Here is a 17,631-nt window from a genome sequence, read left to right on the forward strand (position 1 = left end):
TTTTCTCTTTGATCTGTGAAACTATTCCCTGACAGACAGGCTTGGGTGTGACTCCAGATGAGTTTTGGCCTGGGCAGCGGGATACTGAAGGGCCCCTCAGCATCATCTCATCCAGCCTGCTTGGGTCCCAGCTGCAGCCTAGAGGCGGCACAGGCAGTGGCAGGAAAGGACAGAGCTCAGGTCAGCTGGACCCTGCCTACGTAGTAGCCTTGTTGTGAGGCTCAAAATGAGACAAAATGCACGTGCGAGCGCGCACCCACACGCGCGCACACGCACCCACACACAGAGTATGTAGACATTGGTGGTGGTATGTCTGAAAACAAAGGATACAAGTTTTAAAAATAGCCCCAGCCTCTAAGGAGTTTGTTATCCCAGGAAGTTTACACAGTATGTAATACAAATAACTTGTCAGCTAGAGAAATCAGCAGTGGCTTCTTATAAGTGAAGCCAGAGTCGATCCCTTCCAGCTCTAGAATTTATCACTGTCTAAATCAGACCAAGCCAGAGACCCATAAGATCATAAAAGCAGAGCTGGAAGGGGCCATAGAGGTTGTTGAGTCCAATGGCCTTATTTTACAAATGTGAGATAGGAGGCACCAACAGACATTCTGTGACTTGCCCAGGGTCACACAGCTGGTCAGTGTCTGAGGCAGGATTAAAACCCTGGTATTCCTGGCTCCCACATCCAACGCTTATCCACTCCATCACACTGCCTCTCTAATCCAGGCATCTGAAGTGATTTGTCCAAGATCGTCCGATAACTTACTCAGGGGGAGTCCTATTACTGTGTGTTCTCTGCAGTCTGATTCTCTTTAAGCTCAATCTTATTCTGTATTTCTGAAATTAACACATCGCTGAACTCCACTGTGACCCCCAGTGGAATTCTTCGGATCACAATGTAGACGGAAGGTCTTGTCACCACCATAGTGCCTAGAGCATTAAGAGAGAAAGATCACAAAGTAGGATGTTTCCCAAGTGTGAAGTATCTGAATACTAGACTGAAGAATGAATTCAGAAATGAAAGCAATGTAAAAAAAAAGATATTTAATTTTTAAAAAGTTGAGGGACATGTCAAAGAGCCCTACGGTCAATCAAAAGCCAGTACTTTTTATTGTTCTTACCTAAAGCATGAGGCTAGGCAAGAAGAGCACCTTCTAGGTTACTAGCTGCGTGACCCTGGGCAAGCCACTTCACCTCTGTTTGCCTCAGTTTCCTCATCTGTAAAATGAGAATAATAGCACCCACCTCCCAGGGTAGTTGAGGATCAAATGAGACGGTATTTGAGGAATGTATAGCACAGTGCCTGGCATATAGTGGGTATTGTATAAATATTAGTAACTATTATTATGACTCTGAAACACAGTGATAGCTGGTGAATTTCTTCCCCTTCTTTGGATGCTCATCTCCTTAACATCAGCACAGACGAGAAAAGAAATCTCAAGACTAATTTGGGGCCCTTCTGAGAGGCAGCAGTATGGGGTTGTGCAGCTCGAAGAGTGCTGAGTCAGTGCCCAGCTCTCCAATTTATCCTCAGCTAGCCGGTCCTGATCTTTAAAACGAGGGGCTTGGACCAGTTAAGGTCTGAAGTCCCTTCCATCTCTAAATGCATGATCCAGTACTTAGTACAGGGCCTGGCACATAGCTGCAGCTTCATGTGCTGAACTGAAAGTCAAGAGACTCGGGTTCTAGTCCTGGCTTCAGAGACCCAATTGAAGAAGTTGAATTGGATGATAATAAGGTTGCTTCTAGTTCTAACATTCTATGATCAAGAATGTGGCAGCCGTTTCTAAGACCCCAGTAAATTTGGTCACCTCTTCTGGAGAGCCTGTAGTTCAAGAAGCATTATATCTGTAAACCTGAGGTGATCGACTACATCTTATCACATTCTTGACAAAATTTTAGAGCACACAGGGATATTCGTGAGCATTTAAAAAAAGAAGCAATGATCTTTACAAACCCATGTGACTATGAAGAATGGGCCATGCCAGACTAAGCTCTTCCTTTTTTGAAAGGGTAACTAGATTGGTAGATCCAAGGAATGATATAATCATAGCATACCCAGGTATCAGCAAAGCACAGTCTACCACACCGTCTTTGTGGACAAGACAGAGATACAGGCTTGATTATAATACACTTAGTTGGACTCATAACTGAATGATGGGACCCAAAGGGGAATAATTAATGGGTTGATGGAGGAATATCTTCAGTGAAATGCCATGGAGATCTGTCCTCTGTCTTAGGTTGTTCTGATATGAATGAGTGAAAGGAAGAGCATTTATTAAGCCCTTATTATATAGTAAGCATTGTAATTAATGCTGAGGTTACAAACTCAAAACTGAGATAGTCCCTGCCCTCAACAAGTTTAAATTCTAATAGGGGGAGACAGCATAGAGGAGATGAAGACAGGAATTATGGTAGTCTTGATTTTTGAGCCCATGGCAAGTAGGAAAGTGGGGGAAAGGAAGAGGCATCATGGTAGCTGGTCATGTCATGTTAGGATGACCAGATGAGGTGTGAAGCATGGCCTGACCTGGTGGTCCAAGGCTAACTTGACATAGTAGGCTAATTGAACATACACTTACTCACCAATCAAGACAGCATGATTCAGGACCTGAATTCCAAAACTGAAGATCAGCTTCCCAAGGGAGAGTGGGAATTTTCTTCTAGTGGCCAGGTCTAAAGGTACTGTGCCAGTTCAGAGCAGGACAAATGGCAAGATTGCCAAGGTGAAAGGATGAATGAAAGATGAAATGTGGGGGCTTGGGGCCAGATAGATAACAGATTTAGTGTGTAATTGAATTTGAAAATTGAAATAGCAAAACTATTAGACTGGTAGATGTCATAAAGATGAGAGCTAGAAAACACAGTAGATGACAGAATCAGAATCCCAAAGGATTTTTGATGGTATAGTACAAAGGATTAGATTTAATCGAATCGAACTTAATAGGGATGAATGTAAAGTCTTACTTTGGGGTTCAAAAATCAAATTCACAAATACAAAAAAATTACCACCTAGACAGCTGTTGCTATGAAAAAGACTAGGTGAGTCAAGTGAACTACTAATACCATAGAAGTTGAAAGCCAAAAAAGATTAATCCAGCTCTAGGCTACATTGAGAAGTGTAGTGTCCAGAACAGAAGGAGGAGAAGCCCCCATTCACTCTTACCACATTTACAGTTACCATGTTAGTCCTGGGCGTTACATTTGAGGATGACATTGACAAGCTGGAGTGCAACCAAAGGAGGGTGATCATTGATCATGAGGGAACTGGAGACTATTGCTGTATGAGGTTTGATTAAAGGAACTGGAATGGGGACAGGGATAACCTAGAGAAATCTCAAAAGACACATGCTAGGGGTGGAACTCCGTGAAGGTGGGGATGGCATTTTTGGCTTCCTTTATGTCCTCAGGACTTAATACAGCCCCTGGTGCACAACATTAATAAATGCTTGTTGACTGACTGACTTCTGCCTGATGATTTTAGCTCAATGTAATGGAGACCTTCCTAACATTCAGAAACCAGATGGACTGCCTCAGGAGGGAGTGGGTTCCCTTCCACTAGAAGTTTTTTCCCATGACCACTTGTTGGCAGTATTGTAGAAAGACATTTTGTCCGAGGGGCCTGGGTCTCTGACATCCCTTCCAACTCTGAGATACTATGATTCTGTGATCAGTCCTGGTTGATTTTTATTTGGTAAAACCAAGACCAGGTTTCCTTTTTTGGAAAAGTGGGGCTGAGGGAAGATCTGTTCTGCCTGGAAAATCTGCTGATAGGAAATCAGCCACTCAGGAAGTTTATGCAGCCAGCTGTCAAGGAGGTAAGAGAAGAATAACAAGGAACCCATAACAACTAGGCCAGCCACCTCATTCCATTCTGTCTACAAACTCAGTGCCTGTAGTGCTCAGCAGTTTTAGGCCTCGAAGGTCTCTGGACCCAGCTCAAGACTTGTTAAGTAGACTGTTGAGCTTTAATCCCCCAGTTTCATAACCTTAATCACATACCTTAAAAAATCCCTTTCAAGCACAGTCAACAAATTAATTAACAAGTATTGGCCTATCCAGGACATGCCATGCACTGACCTAGGTACTATGGGGCTACAAGAGAAGTCTAAGGCCTAGTCTCCCACCTTTTGGAATTTATAATCCATACAGGAAAGATGAAAGAATGATAGGAAAATGTATAGTCACATGCTAAAATGACCAGGTTACTCCACAGACTAGAATTTCAGAGGTGTGGGAAGTCTAGTATGGGCTGGTAGAGTCTGGAAAGGTTTCAGGAAGGAAAGAGTTAAAGGATGGGTTAATTTTTGGTAATAGGAAAAATGGATATTTTCAAGAAATGGAATATTAACAGACCTTAGCCCCCTTGACTTCTTTTTCTGGGGAATGCTAAAGGAGAAGGTGTACTCAATGAAAATCACAGATGCAACACACTTGATTGAATGCATAAAGAGTGAATGTGCTAAAATTGACGGCAATGTGGAGTTATTGCATCAAGTTCACGTGAATCTTGCAAAGCGCATCAACCTTTGCATTACGAATGATGGAAATCATATTGAAGAAGTTATTTGTTAATATTCCAATTAAATAAAATGTTGAAAATTTCATTCATTTCATTTCTTGAAAATAACGCGTTTTTGCCTATGTTCAGACTTTAGGAACACCCTGTAGAATGAGCAGAAGTAAGTAGAGGTAAGGATGTTGGTGGGACCCTGCGCTGCTATGGGCTCCATAGATGGTTTCATTTCTATCTGTAGGAATGGCTACCTGTGAGAAATTAACCAGCCCCCAAGGAGCTGATGCAAGAATACTTGGGTAGCGCCCCCCCCCCAGCTCTGGATTAGAAGTAGCACCAATTGAAAAATGACCAGTGTTGTGTATTGGAAGGGATACTGACCTTAGGGTCAAGTTCAGGTCCCAACCTTGAAATCTGCTAGCTATGTGAGCTTGAACCCTAAAGTGGTGGGTGAACTCAACAGCAGGAACTGATTTTTGCTCCTCTCCCCAGTGCTTAGTACAGTGCCTGGTATGTATGGTTAATAAATGTTCATCTACTGACCGACAAGCTAAAGCTGTTTCACCCCCCAGGCCTCATTTTAAAAACCCCCTCATCTGTCCCCCATAAAATGAAGAAATTGAACTACAACAGAAGTTTTCAGCCTTTTTGTTTCACAGACCCCTCTGGAAGTCTGGGGAATCTTATCTCAAAATAATGTTTTTAAAGCAAAAAATAAAACACACAGGGTTACAAAGGACACTAGTGACATTGAAATCAGGTCACTGTAATGATTTTATAAACAAATTCAGGGATGTCAGGTTAAGAAGCCCTGACTACTACACAGTCCTCTCCAGCTCTAAGTGCACTTGGGAGCTTGGGGGTCCGACCCCAATTCTTACAATCTCACAATAACAGCAATGTACTCAATTGGTCTGAATGTTTTTGTTTAGTCGTTTCAGTCATGGATGACTCTTTGTGACCCCATTTGGGGTTTTCTTGGCAAAGAGATGAGTGGTTTGCCATTTCCTTCTCCAGCTCATTTTACAAATGAAGTAACTGAGGCAAACTGGGTTAAATGATTAGCTCTGGGTCAGGGTCACTGAGCTAGTGTCTGAAGCCAGGTTTGAACTCAGAAAGGTGAGTCTTCCTGATATAGGCCCGGCACTCCATCCACTCTATCTCCTAGCTATTCAAATTAGTCTGAATATACTGCGATATTCCCCTTAAATGTGATTTCAACACAACCTGATGGAAGTGAGCAAAGATAATAAAAATGAATGAATGAGCATTTATTAAATACTTCATATGGGCAAAGTACTTCACTCAATGCTGGGGTTACAAATAGAGAGTTCACATTCACAGTGGGAAGATAACAGATGGAGGGGATTTTGGTTGCAGGTCAAATGGAAAAGCCATGGGGTCTTTATGGTGCAGCAGAAAAGCCAAGGATAATAGAACTTCGTAAATGTCATTTCCATTAAAAAACGAACAAGAAAAAACCAATGAAGAAAACTTCTATTGTTTTCTGAGGTTACCATTTGACCTTGCCTAGGACTTTGGTAATAGGAGCTCTCTTTTCTAGGGCTTTGGTTGCGGTGGCTACCAGAAGGGGTGGAGTCTGAAGGACCTGCAGAGACAGCTCCAAAGCCAAATATCCAGGAGGACAGCTTCCCAGGACTATGGCTTTGGGGCCATTGTGAAAGTAGGGCCATTGTCGGGGCAGCTAGGTGGTGCAATGAATAGAGCACCAACCCTGGAGTCAGGAGGACCTGAGTTCAAATCCAGCCTCAGACACTTGACACACTTATTAGCTGTGTGACCTTGGGCAAGTCACTTAACCCCAATTGCCCTGCCTTCCCCCCTCAAAAAAAAAACCACGAAAGTAGGGCCAGTGATCTGGAGTAGGGGTGCTATTTTTCTCAGAGCTCTTAAGGATACCTGCCAGTTAATGGTAGTTGGTTGGTGATGGTGTTGGGGGTGGGAGCGGGGTGCAAGGGCTCTTCTCCACAATGGGTGCATCCATCAATGATGCCATATTGGAAGCAGGACCAATAGTCTTGGGGGCACTATTGTTCCCAGGACTCTGGGCTTAGGGTCCTAGATTGTCTCCACCAAGGATCAGAATTGAGGTGGTGGTGAAGGTGGTTTGCCACACCTAACACATGCAACACCTCATCTCTCTTTTAGGGTGACTGGACAGTCTCTCAGCAGTTGATGCTGATGGTAACAAGGATGGAGGGCCATCTTCTCCAGAGGGTTGTTTTCCTCAATTTTGGCTATAGGGACTAGGCTGGAAGCAAGGCAAATGTTCTGGAGGATGCTGCTGTCCTTGGGACTCAGGCTTACCTGGCTGTGGGTGGTAGTAGGTCAATGTTTAGTGGTGGTAATGACAAAGATGTTGGACCCCTTTTTCACAATGGTTGCTCCTTTTGATGCTGACTGCAAGGGCAGGTTGAAAGGTTGAAAGTAATTTTTATTTTAATTGAAAGATATTTTTAAAAAAAACCCACAGTAAATGTTTCTATACAATAATGTTATATAATTATATTTCAGCACCAAGCTCTACATTTCCTTCATCTTCCTTACCAATTTCAACCAACCCCTTCTCTCTCATGGGCATTAAGTCAGTTAATGGAAATTGGAGAAGAATAGCCCTCATCATTTCAAGAATTCATGCTAATGTACTTTTGTGAGGACATCAAACAACAAAAATTTTCACCCATCTGCTTTGCTCCCCCAGCCCCAGATAACGGGGCTAGATAACCTAGTCTGTTCTGCTCTCACATGTTTGGTTAGGAGTGACTTAGGGACATTTGACTTAGAGTCTTCCTTGCCAAAAGGCTTTCTTGAAAATTGGACTGGTTTTGAATCCACTCCAAAAATGTTGCTGTCATGTTCTTGTATTTTGAAGCTTATCTACTAAGCTAGAAGTGATCAGTGAAAAGAATGCTGACTTTGGAATCCAAGGTCATGGGTTCAAAGTCCACCTCTGACTCTTACTGCCTATGTGACCTAAGCAAGGCAAAAGCATTTTTTAAGGCTTATGCTAAACAGGACAGCTAGGTAGTCAGTGGAAAGAGTGTGGGGCCTGGAGTCCAGAAGACTTGGAGTTCAAATCCAGCTTGAGATACTTACTAGCTGTGTGACCCTGGGCAAGTCACTAACCCTGTTTGTCTCAGTTTCCTGATCAGTAAAATGAGCCAGAGAAGGAAATGGCAAACCCCTCCAGTATCTCTGCCAAGAAAACTCTAAATGGGTCATAAAGTGTCAGACATGACTGAAAAAAGTGACCAAACAATAACAAATATGCTGAACACTGGGGAATACGAATACAAACAAAATGGAGTTTCCAATCTAACAGAGGAAGACAACTCACAAAAGGGAGCTTGTAAGGGAGTCAGAAACCCAGCCAGGAGGAGAATGAATGAAGGTTGGCCAGCCTGGGCTCCTCCACAAACTGAGGACCCAGGAGGAATTTGCCAGTGAGAGAAGGAGGATGTTGTAGGGTAAGAAGGATATTCCAGAGTGAGATGACAGATGAGGCATGGTGTTGAAGAGCAGAGCTGGAAGAAGAGTGGGCAAGTCACTTTACTTCCAGGGCCCTCAGTTTCCCCATCTGTAAATTAAAGGAGTTGGACTAGTTGGCCCTAGCTATCTCTTCTAGCTCTGCATCTATGATCTTATGATCTCACCCCACTCAAATTATAATAATACACTTTGGGTTTTTTTTACATTAGATTTTATTTTCAGGTATGCATTTTCTCCTTCCCATCTCCACCCCAACTCCTGATAATGAGAGCAAGAAAAACAAAACCCATTAAGAACATATGTAGTCAAGAAAAAATTTCCCACATTGCCATCTCTCTGTCCCTCTCTGTCTCTCTGTCTCTCTGTCTCTGTCTCTGTCTCTTTCTCTCTCTGTCTCTCTTTCACTGTCTCTCTGTCACTGTCTTTTCTCTGTCTCTGTCTGTCTCTGTCTCTTTCCCTCTCTCTGTCTTCTATCTATATATAGATATATGCTCTACCCCTCCCTCCCTCTACTTGAGTTCCATATCTAATGTCAGGCAAGATGGAGAAATAAACAAAGTTTCGATTCACAGAGTTGTAGAATTTTGAAGAGATCTGACAGATCGTCCAATTATATCTATATATAGTTATATCGATCTATCTCAATATAGATATCGAGATAGCTATGCCTATCTAGAGAGAGATCAATATAGACACATGTGTCCACATACTATACACACATGCACACACATATACACAGATCTGTGCATCAATCTGCACACCTCTCCATCTGGAGACAGTTGCTCAGAGTTCCAACATTTTTCAGAGTCATTTGTCTTTTCAATATTGTTATTGTATAGATTATTCTCTTGGTTCTGCTCACTTTCCTTCCTTGATTTCTTAATGCAGGGGATTGGAAGAGAAAGGGAGGTCACAGGGAAAGAATTCAGAGCTGAAAAGTAAAAGAAAATTGAATTTAAAAAAGAAAAGATAAATTTTCCCCTTTTCGATCAAGCAGTCACCAAGTATTTATTGGGCACGTACCGTGGGGTGTTGTAAAAGTCTCAGGCCTTTGCTCTCTAGGGTACTAAGGTAAGACTAACAAGCATGAGAACATAGAATAACTTACTGTCGGGATGATAATCACCTGCTGAATTGGGAGGGGCGGGGGATGGCTCAAGCAAAGGCAAAGGGGAAGGACATTCTAATTTCAGGGAAAAGTTCCAGCCCTCCTCAGGCCCATGTGACTTTTTGATCCTTCTCCCAGTCACTCTTTAATCCACAGCTCTCTGCCCTCCAAGGCCCTGAACTCTGCTCTTCCACCCTCCCTCTACTTAGTTTGCATGTCTAACCTCAGGCCAGAGGAGAAGTAAACAAAGCTTTGATTCACGGAATAATAGAATTTTGAAGCTTCAAGAGACTTAGAGATCATCCAGTCTTTTTAGAAAGGCAAAAACAAGTCCCCAGGAAAGTAAATTGAATTACACAAGACCACTGGACAAGTTAGTGGCTGAGCAGGAACTAGGAAGCCCAGGTCTCCTCATTTCCAGACCTTTAATTTCTCCAGTAGTTATTCTAGGCTTCCCTGTTCCTCCCTATCAGTTCTCTAGATTCTTAAGGAAACTCCCCATCATGTAAGCTGGCTCTCTTCAAAAGCTAACTCCACCATTTTTCTGATCCCCTTAGCATACAAACTGCTTGTCTTGTGCCCCATTCCCTAGAGTCCATTTCCTAATCTAAGAGACTCAACCCTACTAATATATTCAATGAGTAATAATGAACTAAAATTTTGCTAACCTCCAGCTGGACATTTTAATGAGATAAGCAGTGTAGGGGTGGCTGGGTGGTGCAGTGGATAGAGTGCCCTGCCTGGAGTCAGGAAAACTTCTCTCCCTGAGTTCAAATCTGGCCTTAGCTGTGTGACCCTGAGCAAGTCACTTATCCCTGTTTGCCTCAGTTTCCTCATCTATAAAATAAGCTGGAGAAAGAAATGGCAAACCACTTCGGTATCTTTTCCAAGAAAATCCCAAATGGGGTCACAAAGAATTGGACACAATGGAACAACAAAGCAGTATAGACAGTAACACTCCTCTGGGGAACCTCCCTTGAGGATAGCTGCTAATTCATTCTTTAGGATAGTCAGTGTTCTACTGAAAAGAAGGTGATACTCCTTTTGATATAGTTTATGAACCCACACCAGTATGCTTGCCATGACCAGCTAGCCAGTAGACACAATTAGCTCTTAGCAAAGGAATTTTTAAAAAAGACATTGTAAGAACAGTAAGGACAAAAAAATTTGTTGTTGAATTGTTATCAGTCATGTCCAACTCTCCGTGACCCCTTTTGGGGTTTTCGTGGCAGAGATACTGGAGTGGTTTGCCATTTCCTTCTCCGGCTCATTTTATGGATGAGGAAACTGAAGCAAATGGGATTAAGTGACTTGCCCAGGGTCACATAGCTAGTGAGTGTCTGAGGCCAGATTTTAACTCAGGCCTTTCTGACTCTAGACGGGCACTCTATCCATTGTGCCAAGAGCTACCCCTTTACTACAAAACAACTATAAAAGATATCCCACTTCATCAAGCTGGGGCACACTTTCCCACTAATATACATAGAATCGATGGATGAAGTAAGCTCAAACTTAGAGTACAGTAGTAGTGAGGCACACACGGGTAGTCACATACATGTGTAGTCAAGGCAACTCACAACTCTAACTCCAGGAACTCATGCACTTTTTCTCCTCACAGAGTCCTCATAAAGCTCAGCTCTGGGTATAGCATCTCATTCTAAGCAATCAAAATCTAAACAATTGGAAGGGAGGAGAGGGAGGGGAAGAAAATTTGGAACTCAAAAACTTGTGGAACTGAGTATTGTCAACTAAAAATAAAAAAAATCTTTTAAAAAATCTAAACAGTGTCTTGCCGCTGGACTTAGATGACTGGAAGAAAGAGTGAGGCTGATAACTTTTCAGAGCTCTACCTCACTTAAATCCAGTTCACACACAAGTCAAGATATCACCTTCATAATGTCATTGATTCTTTTAAAAACAAATTATGAACAACAGCAAAATGTAGCCTCTCTTTTGGGCTGGTGCATTGATAGCTAAGATGGGACTTTCTTATTGTTTAAGAATGCTAAATTAATGAAGTGTTTTTGATTGAGCCTTACTAGGTGCAAAGCCCCAGGCCCAAAACCCTAACTACTAGGTGCTAAGCAGATGTGGGCATGAAGACCTTAGGGTCCTAAGGAGAGTTGCTAAGACCAGAGCCAATAGTAGGAGCCTAAGTTCTGGTCGCTCGGATGATGTTTGATGATGTCCAAAGACTGTATAAAAAGAGAGAACAGAGCTATTTGCTTGAGACTCTCACTCCTGGAGGAGTATTGGTGTGGGACTCTGGGCAGCTGCTGTCAGAGCCTCCTGTCTCATCAACCCAGATGTTGATGGTTTATTGGTAACTATGAATTGTATTTGGTCTGTTTATAATATATGTTTGTAATTTGTTTGTATTTGCTCTGAAATTTAGGTTGCTGGCTTTTCCTCCTGAACTAAGTGAGTTTATATGCATATGTTGGATTAAAGTAAGATTCTTAACCCCTTAACATTACTTTCCTTAGTAAAGCAGATCAAAAGAACCTGTGCTGGCAGCATTCTTGTTGTTGGGCTTGTGTTGGTCTTTCACCCCCACAACAGTTGCTAGCCAAATTGTTGCAACAGCTGGTCATTCTACTGGGCCCCTGGGTCTTCTCTTCTCCATAGGTGAACTCTGAATTGCCAGTATTGATTAACTCTTGAGTACACTGCCGGTCCTCTTTACTGTTGCCAGAGGTCACATTCATTGAAGCTACTATCAGTTTCTGGTGACTGCCCCTCTCTGTCCATATCTATTTGTGGTACATGGCTTCTAGACCTGAGAGTTTGGTTAAAAGAAGCACGCAGGCTAGGTGATCTATAAATTCATATTGTTTATTCCCTTAAAGCTAGCAGATACATGTACACGGAGTCAAAACTTAGATTCTGACTGTCTGATAAAAGAATGAGAAGCCTTAAATAAATATGTTTTAGAACAATCCCAATTCAGGATGTCTGTGTCACTCAAATTTATGATCTCCATATATGTTTAACCATAGTATGAGAAAGGAATTTTTTTAGTTGAAAGAGAGTTGACAAGGTGTCAATTGAAATTACAACCCAGGATATCTGTGTTTCTTTTACCATTAACATGACATAACACAGTATATGTCCATAAGATATTAAGATGAGAAAAGTCCCATTATTCAAGGTAGTGTCTGGTCAAGGCACCTTATCCTTGGTAGTCATTAACAGAACAATGCTCTGGTAAGCTTCACCTGGTCTTGTAGTGTTGACACAGGAAGGGGCATTTTGAGTTCACTCAGAGAGCAAGGCATGTCTATTATGCCAAAGTATTGTAAAACATTATGGTAGATTAAGCTCAGAGTGGGCCACAATGCCTCTCCTGATTGGCCAATCCAGATTTTAGGCCTTTCTCAGGTCTTGGGGGCTCATCATGGTTTGGAGAGAAGTCTATAGTCTCTACTCCCTTCAGTGGACTTCAAATGCTCCCAAATTGACTCAACTATGGAAATGGATGTCTCGCTCTGGGCAAGTCTCTTGGCAGCTAGCCTCATGATCAATGTGGAGGAGGAGGGAGAAAAAAAATCCCCTGCCCCCAGCCTTTGGTATAGGTTCAGTGGTCTTTCCCATAAGGCCTAAAATACTAGAAGTGGGTCAACTTTTTTTTTAAGGGCCATCTGGAAAATATTCAACTTTGTTAGCTGATACCAATCAACACTACTTAAAGGGGAGCTTGCCTTCTAATTCAATTAAGGGTTTCACACATTTTAAAGTATTAATACCTTGTTAACACATTAGCACTTATCTTTTTTCTTTAAAACATTTTATTTTTTCCAATTACATGCGAAAACAATTTTTAACATTCATTTTTTAAAAATTGGAATTCCAAATTCTCTCCCTCCTTCCCTCATCTCCCCCCTCCCTAAGACTGTAAGTAATTTGATATAGGTTATACATGTGCGATCATACATAACATATTTCTACATTAGTCATATGAAAGAAAACACAGACCAAAAAAAAAAACCAACAGGAAAAAATAAGTACATTTCAATCTGCATTCAAACGAGTTCTTTCTCTGGTGATGGATAGCACTTTTGATCATGAGTCCTTTGGAACTGTCTTAGATCATTGTATTGCTGAGAATAGCTAAGTCATTCATAGTTGCTCATCATTACAATATTGCTGTTACTGTGTACAATGATCTCCCAGTTCTGCTCACTTCACTTTTCATCAGTTCATATAAGTCTTCCCAGGTTTTTCTGAAATCATCCTACTCGTCATTTCTTATAGCACAATATTATTCCATCACAATCATATCCCACAAGGCATCCCCTCAACTTCCAATTCTTTTCCACCACAGAGTTAGCCCTTCTTATCTTGTGATTATAGCCTGTGGTGTTAACAAATCTTGTGATTATATACACAAGGAAGGGCAAAAAACTACTAGTGAAAGATCGTCTCCCTCTCTACCTCCCCCAAGTCAAATGGAGATAACATGGGTGTGGGGCAACAGATTAGAGCAGGGCAAAATTGTACTAGTTTTCAAAGAAGGGAAGAACACAGTCTATGAACTCTGCTAGTGAGCCTGACTTTGGTTCAGAGGAGAATTCTAGAAAGAATCATGAAAGAGATGTTTGGCAAATATCTAGAAAATGTAGTGGTTATGATAATAATAGCTAACAATTAGTTGGTGTCTACTATTTGTCAAGCACAGTGCTAAGTGCTTTACGAATATTATCTTGTGATCCTCCTGACCATTCTATCCCCCAAGACATTGAGTTAATATTTGATTACAAAGAATCAGCATGGCTTCATCAAGAAGAGGTCATGGGGTCAATGGAAGGAACTGGAGCTGTTGAATCTGGAGAAGGGAAGTCTGGTGATGATAACTTTCTCCAAGTATCTGAAGGGCTGTTGTATGGAGGAGGGATTAAGCTTGTTCTGTTTTAGCCAGTGGAACAGAACTGGGAGCAATGGGTAGAAGTATCAAAGAGGATCATTTAGGCTTTCCTAACAATCAGAGTGGTCCATGAGTGGACTGGGCTGCCTCTGGAGGCAGTAAACAACTCTTCCTTGGAGTCCTCCAGTGGAGGCTGGATGACCAACATTTGTTGGGCATATTAGAGTGGAGCTTCCTTTGGAGTATGGTTTGGACTCAATGGCCATTGAAATCCCTTCCAACTCTCTGATTCTGTGATTCTGAAGGAGAACATTGAATCCCAATTCTATCATTTATTATCTATGTGAACTGAGGCTGCCACATCATCTCTGGGCCTTAATTTCCTTATACAGGCTTACTGTTGTTAAGTCATTTTCTCAGTCATGCCTGACTCTTCACGATTCCATTTGAGGTTTTCTTGGCAAAGACACTGGAGTGGTTTGCCATTTCCTTCTCCAGCTCATTTTATAGATAAGGAAACTGAGACAAACAAGGTATAGTGACTTGCCCAGGGTCACATGGCTAGTAAGTGTCTGAGACCATATTTGAACTCAGGAAGATGAATCTAGCACTCTATCCACTGAGCCAACTAGCTGTCCTTTTTATGAGTATGCCTCAGAGAAATTGTGGGTTCAGTTATAGACCACTACAATGAGGCAAGTATCATAATTTTTTTTATTTCCCAGTGCACATAAAAGTTATGTAGTCTATTAAGTTAGCAATAATAGCATTATGTCTTTAAAAAGTACATATTTAATTTAAAAGTACTTTATTACTAAAAAAAAAATACTAACCTTCATCTGAGCCTTCAGCAAGACAAAATTTTTTTTGCTGGTAGAGGGTCTTGCCTTGATGTCGATGGCTGCTGACTGATTCGGGTGGTGGTTGCTGAAGACTGGAGTGGCTGTGGCAATTTCTTAAAATAAACAATGAAGTCTTCCACGTGGATTGACTCTTCTTTTCACAAAAGATTTCTCTGTAGCATGTGACGCTGTTTGATAACATTTTACCCACAGTAGAACTTCTTTCGAAATTAGTGTTAATCCTCTCAAACCGTGCCACTGCTTTATCAACTAAATTAATGTTATATTCTTCAATAGTGTTGTGTCTCAGGGAATAGGGAGGCTCCAGGAGAGGAAGAGAGACAGACTAGCTGGTTGGTCAGAACATATACAACATCTAGCAATTAATTTCATTGTCTTATATGGGCATGATTCATATCACCCCCAGAACAATTATAGTAGTAACATCAAAGATCACTGTTCACAGATCACCATAACAGATATAATAATAAAGCAAAATTTGCAAATCTTGCAAACTATTGCAAGAATGACCAATATGTGACACAGAGACATGATGTGAGCTCATGCTATCTGAAAAACAGCACCGATAGACTTGCTCTGCCATAAACCTTAAATTTGTTAAAAAAAAAAAAGGCAACATCTACCAAGCGCAATAAAATGAAGTATTCCTATATGTCAACTTAGGGGGGTTAGAAGAATACACTCTGTTGAGAAATTGTGGTCTGAGAAGTTTTCTTGGTCATGACCTCTGATTTCACTGGTGCAGAGAATAATGCCCAGTGTGGAGCCTTCCTCCACTGTTGGAGATCTATAGTTGTTCTGTAACTCATAGTTTTAGAGAACTGCCAGGTGCACGAAGAGGTAAGCAGACTTGACCCTGGTCACACAGCTAGGATATGTTTGAGGCAGAATTTGAATTAGAGTCTCTATAATTCCAAAGCATTCTTTGCCTTCTATTTACTATACCACTCAGCTGCCTCACATTCAACAGGTTCTATGGGGAAAACTGAAAAGCAGTCTGATTTTTTTAAAAAAAGTTTAGAATAGCATCTTACACCATATATCACAATAAACCCGAATGGATGTGACCTTAATTTAGTAAAAGGTCACATTATACTAAAAAAAATTAAAGAACAGAAGAAAGCACCTTTTGCAACTACTATGTGGCAAAAGGGAGAATTCTTAACCAAACAAGGGACAGAGATGATTATAAAAGATAAAATATACAATGTGGATTATATGCAACTAAAAAACCTTTTGATGAACAAAATCAATGCAAGTAGTATCATAAACGATACTGTGACATGGGAGAAAATCTTTGCATCCAATATCTGTTACAAGTCTGACAGCCAAGATAAATAAGTATAATTGGAGAGAGGCCAGTGAAGGCTCAGCTTAGGAGCAAGCATAGCAGTACTCTGCCTGATGCAATCCCCAAGTGGATGTTTGGTGAGCGTGCTTCCAGACATGCATAAAAGAAGAGCCTCATCATCATTCTATGACTGTTTCCTGTCTGCTTACTGAGTGGTTGGTTGATTTTTGATTGGTTGCTGAGTCAACTTCACATTCTTTTTCCTGGTGGTGATCAAGGCAGTGACTGCTGAAAATCTCTGGGGAATGAGTGCCAGGCATCAGTGTCATTTTGCTCTTCTCACTCTGGCTATGAACACATTTGGCCCCTATTCTTAGCCTCTTTGAATCTGTCCTTTAATGCTTTTAAGTGAAGAAACATTTAAGATGGTTACAACCTTGTGAGTTTTTGGAAGATCAGAAAAGTAAGTGAACCCCACCAGATATCCAGGCACTGGAGTCCTGAAGGCAAAGCACGGCGAGGTGCTGGTGCAGTCCTGAGGATCAACCTGCTTGACCCAGCCCAGAAGAGGATCTCTTCCAAGATATTGTGTTCTGCTGCAACAATCGAGCAACTCACCATGCAGTATTCAGAAATGAACTTGGTGGAATGAGTGTTTTGTAGTGGCTATTTCAAGTTTAAGTCCACTTTACCCAAGGACCAAGATGGTAGAGGGGTGTGTCCCAAGTGTGAAGGTCTATCTTTGTACTTGTATTCTTACTATATCTTCTTAGTTAAGATCCCCTAGTAAAACCTAGTTGATGTTAATTGGGTCAATTAGTAATACAGGAGAGATACTACCTGGGGATTGATATTAAGGGAATATGGTTGAATAGGGGCTAGAGCTGAGAGCATTAGAAATATATGCTGCTTCCCCTCAGGGATAATACTAAAACCCTAAGAAGGAAATGTGGCTAGTCAGTCCTTAGAATCAATGGAAGTGGAGGTTGGGATAGAGATAGCTAGAGTTAATACGTCTACATAGAGAATTGACATAAATATATAAGACAAGAATCACTCCTCAGTGTGGTCAAAGGTCAAAGAATATGCACAAACTGTTTTCAGAAGGAATGACCAGAAACCATATAGAGAAATTGTTCCAAATCACTAGTAAGAGAGATACAGATTAAAATAACTTCACATTCATCAAATTGGCAAAGATGATAAAAGAAAGAGTAAATAATTGAAGGAAGACAAACACAACGACAAACATATGTGTGTGTATGTATATATATGGATATATGGATGTGTGTGTGTGTGTGTGTATGTATGTGTGTTGGTGGAACTATGAATTGGTCCAATTGACCTGGAAAATTATCTGTGTTAGAGAAGTCACAAAATTGTTTATACTTCTTTGTTTATATTTTTTGACACAGAAATCCTACTATTGAGTAGTATACCCAGAAGAAGTAAGTGAAAGAAGGGTCTAATGTATACCAA

Source organism: Trichosurus vulpecula, chromosome 9 (genome assembly GCF_011100635.1).
Source record: "Trichosurus vulpecula isolate mTriVul1 chromosome 9, mTriVul1.pri, whole genome shotgun sequence".
NCBI lineage: Eukaryota > Metazoa > Chordata > Mammalia > Diprotodontia > Phalangeridae > Trichosurus > Trichosurus vulpecula.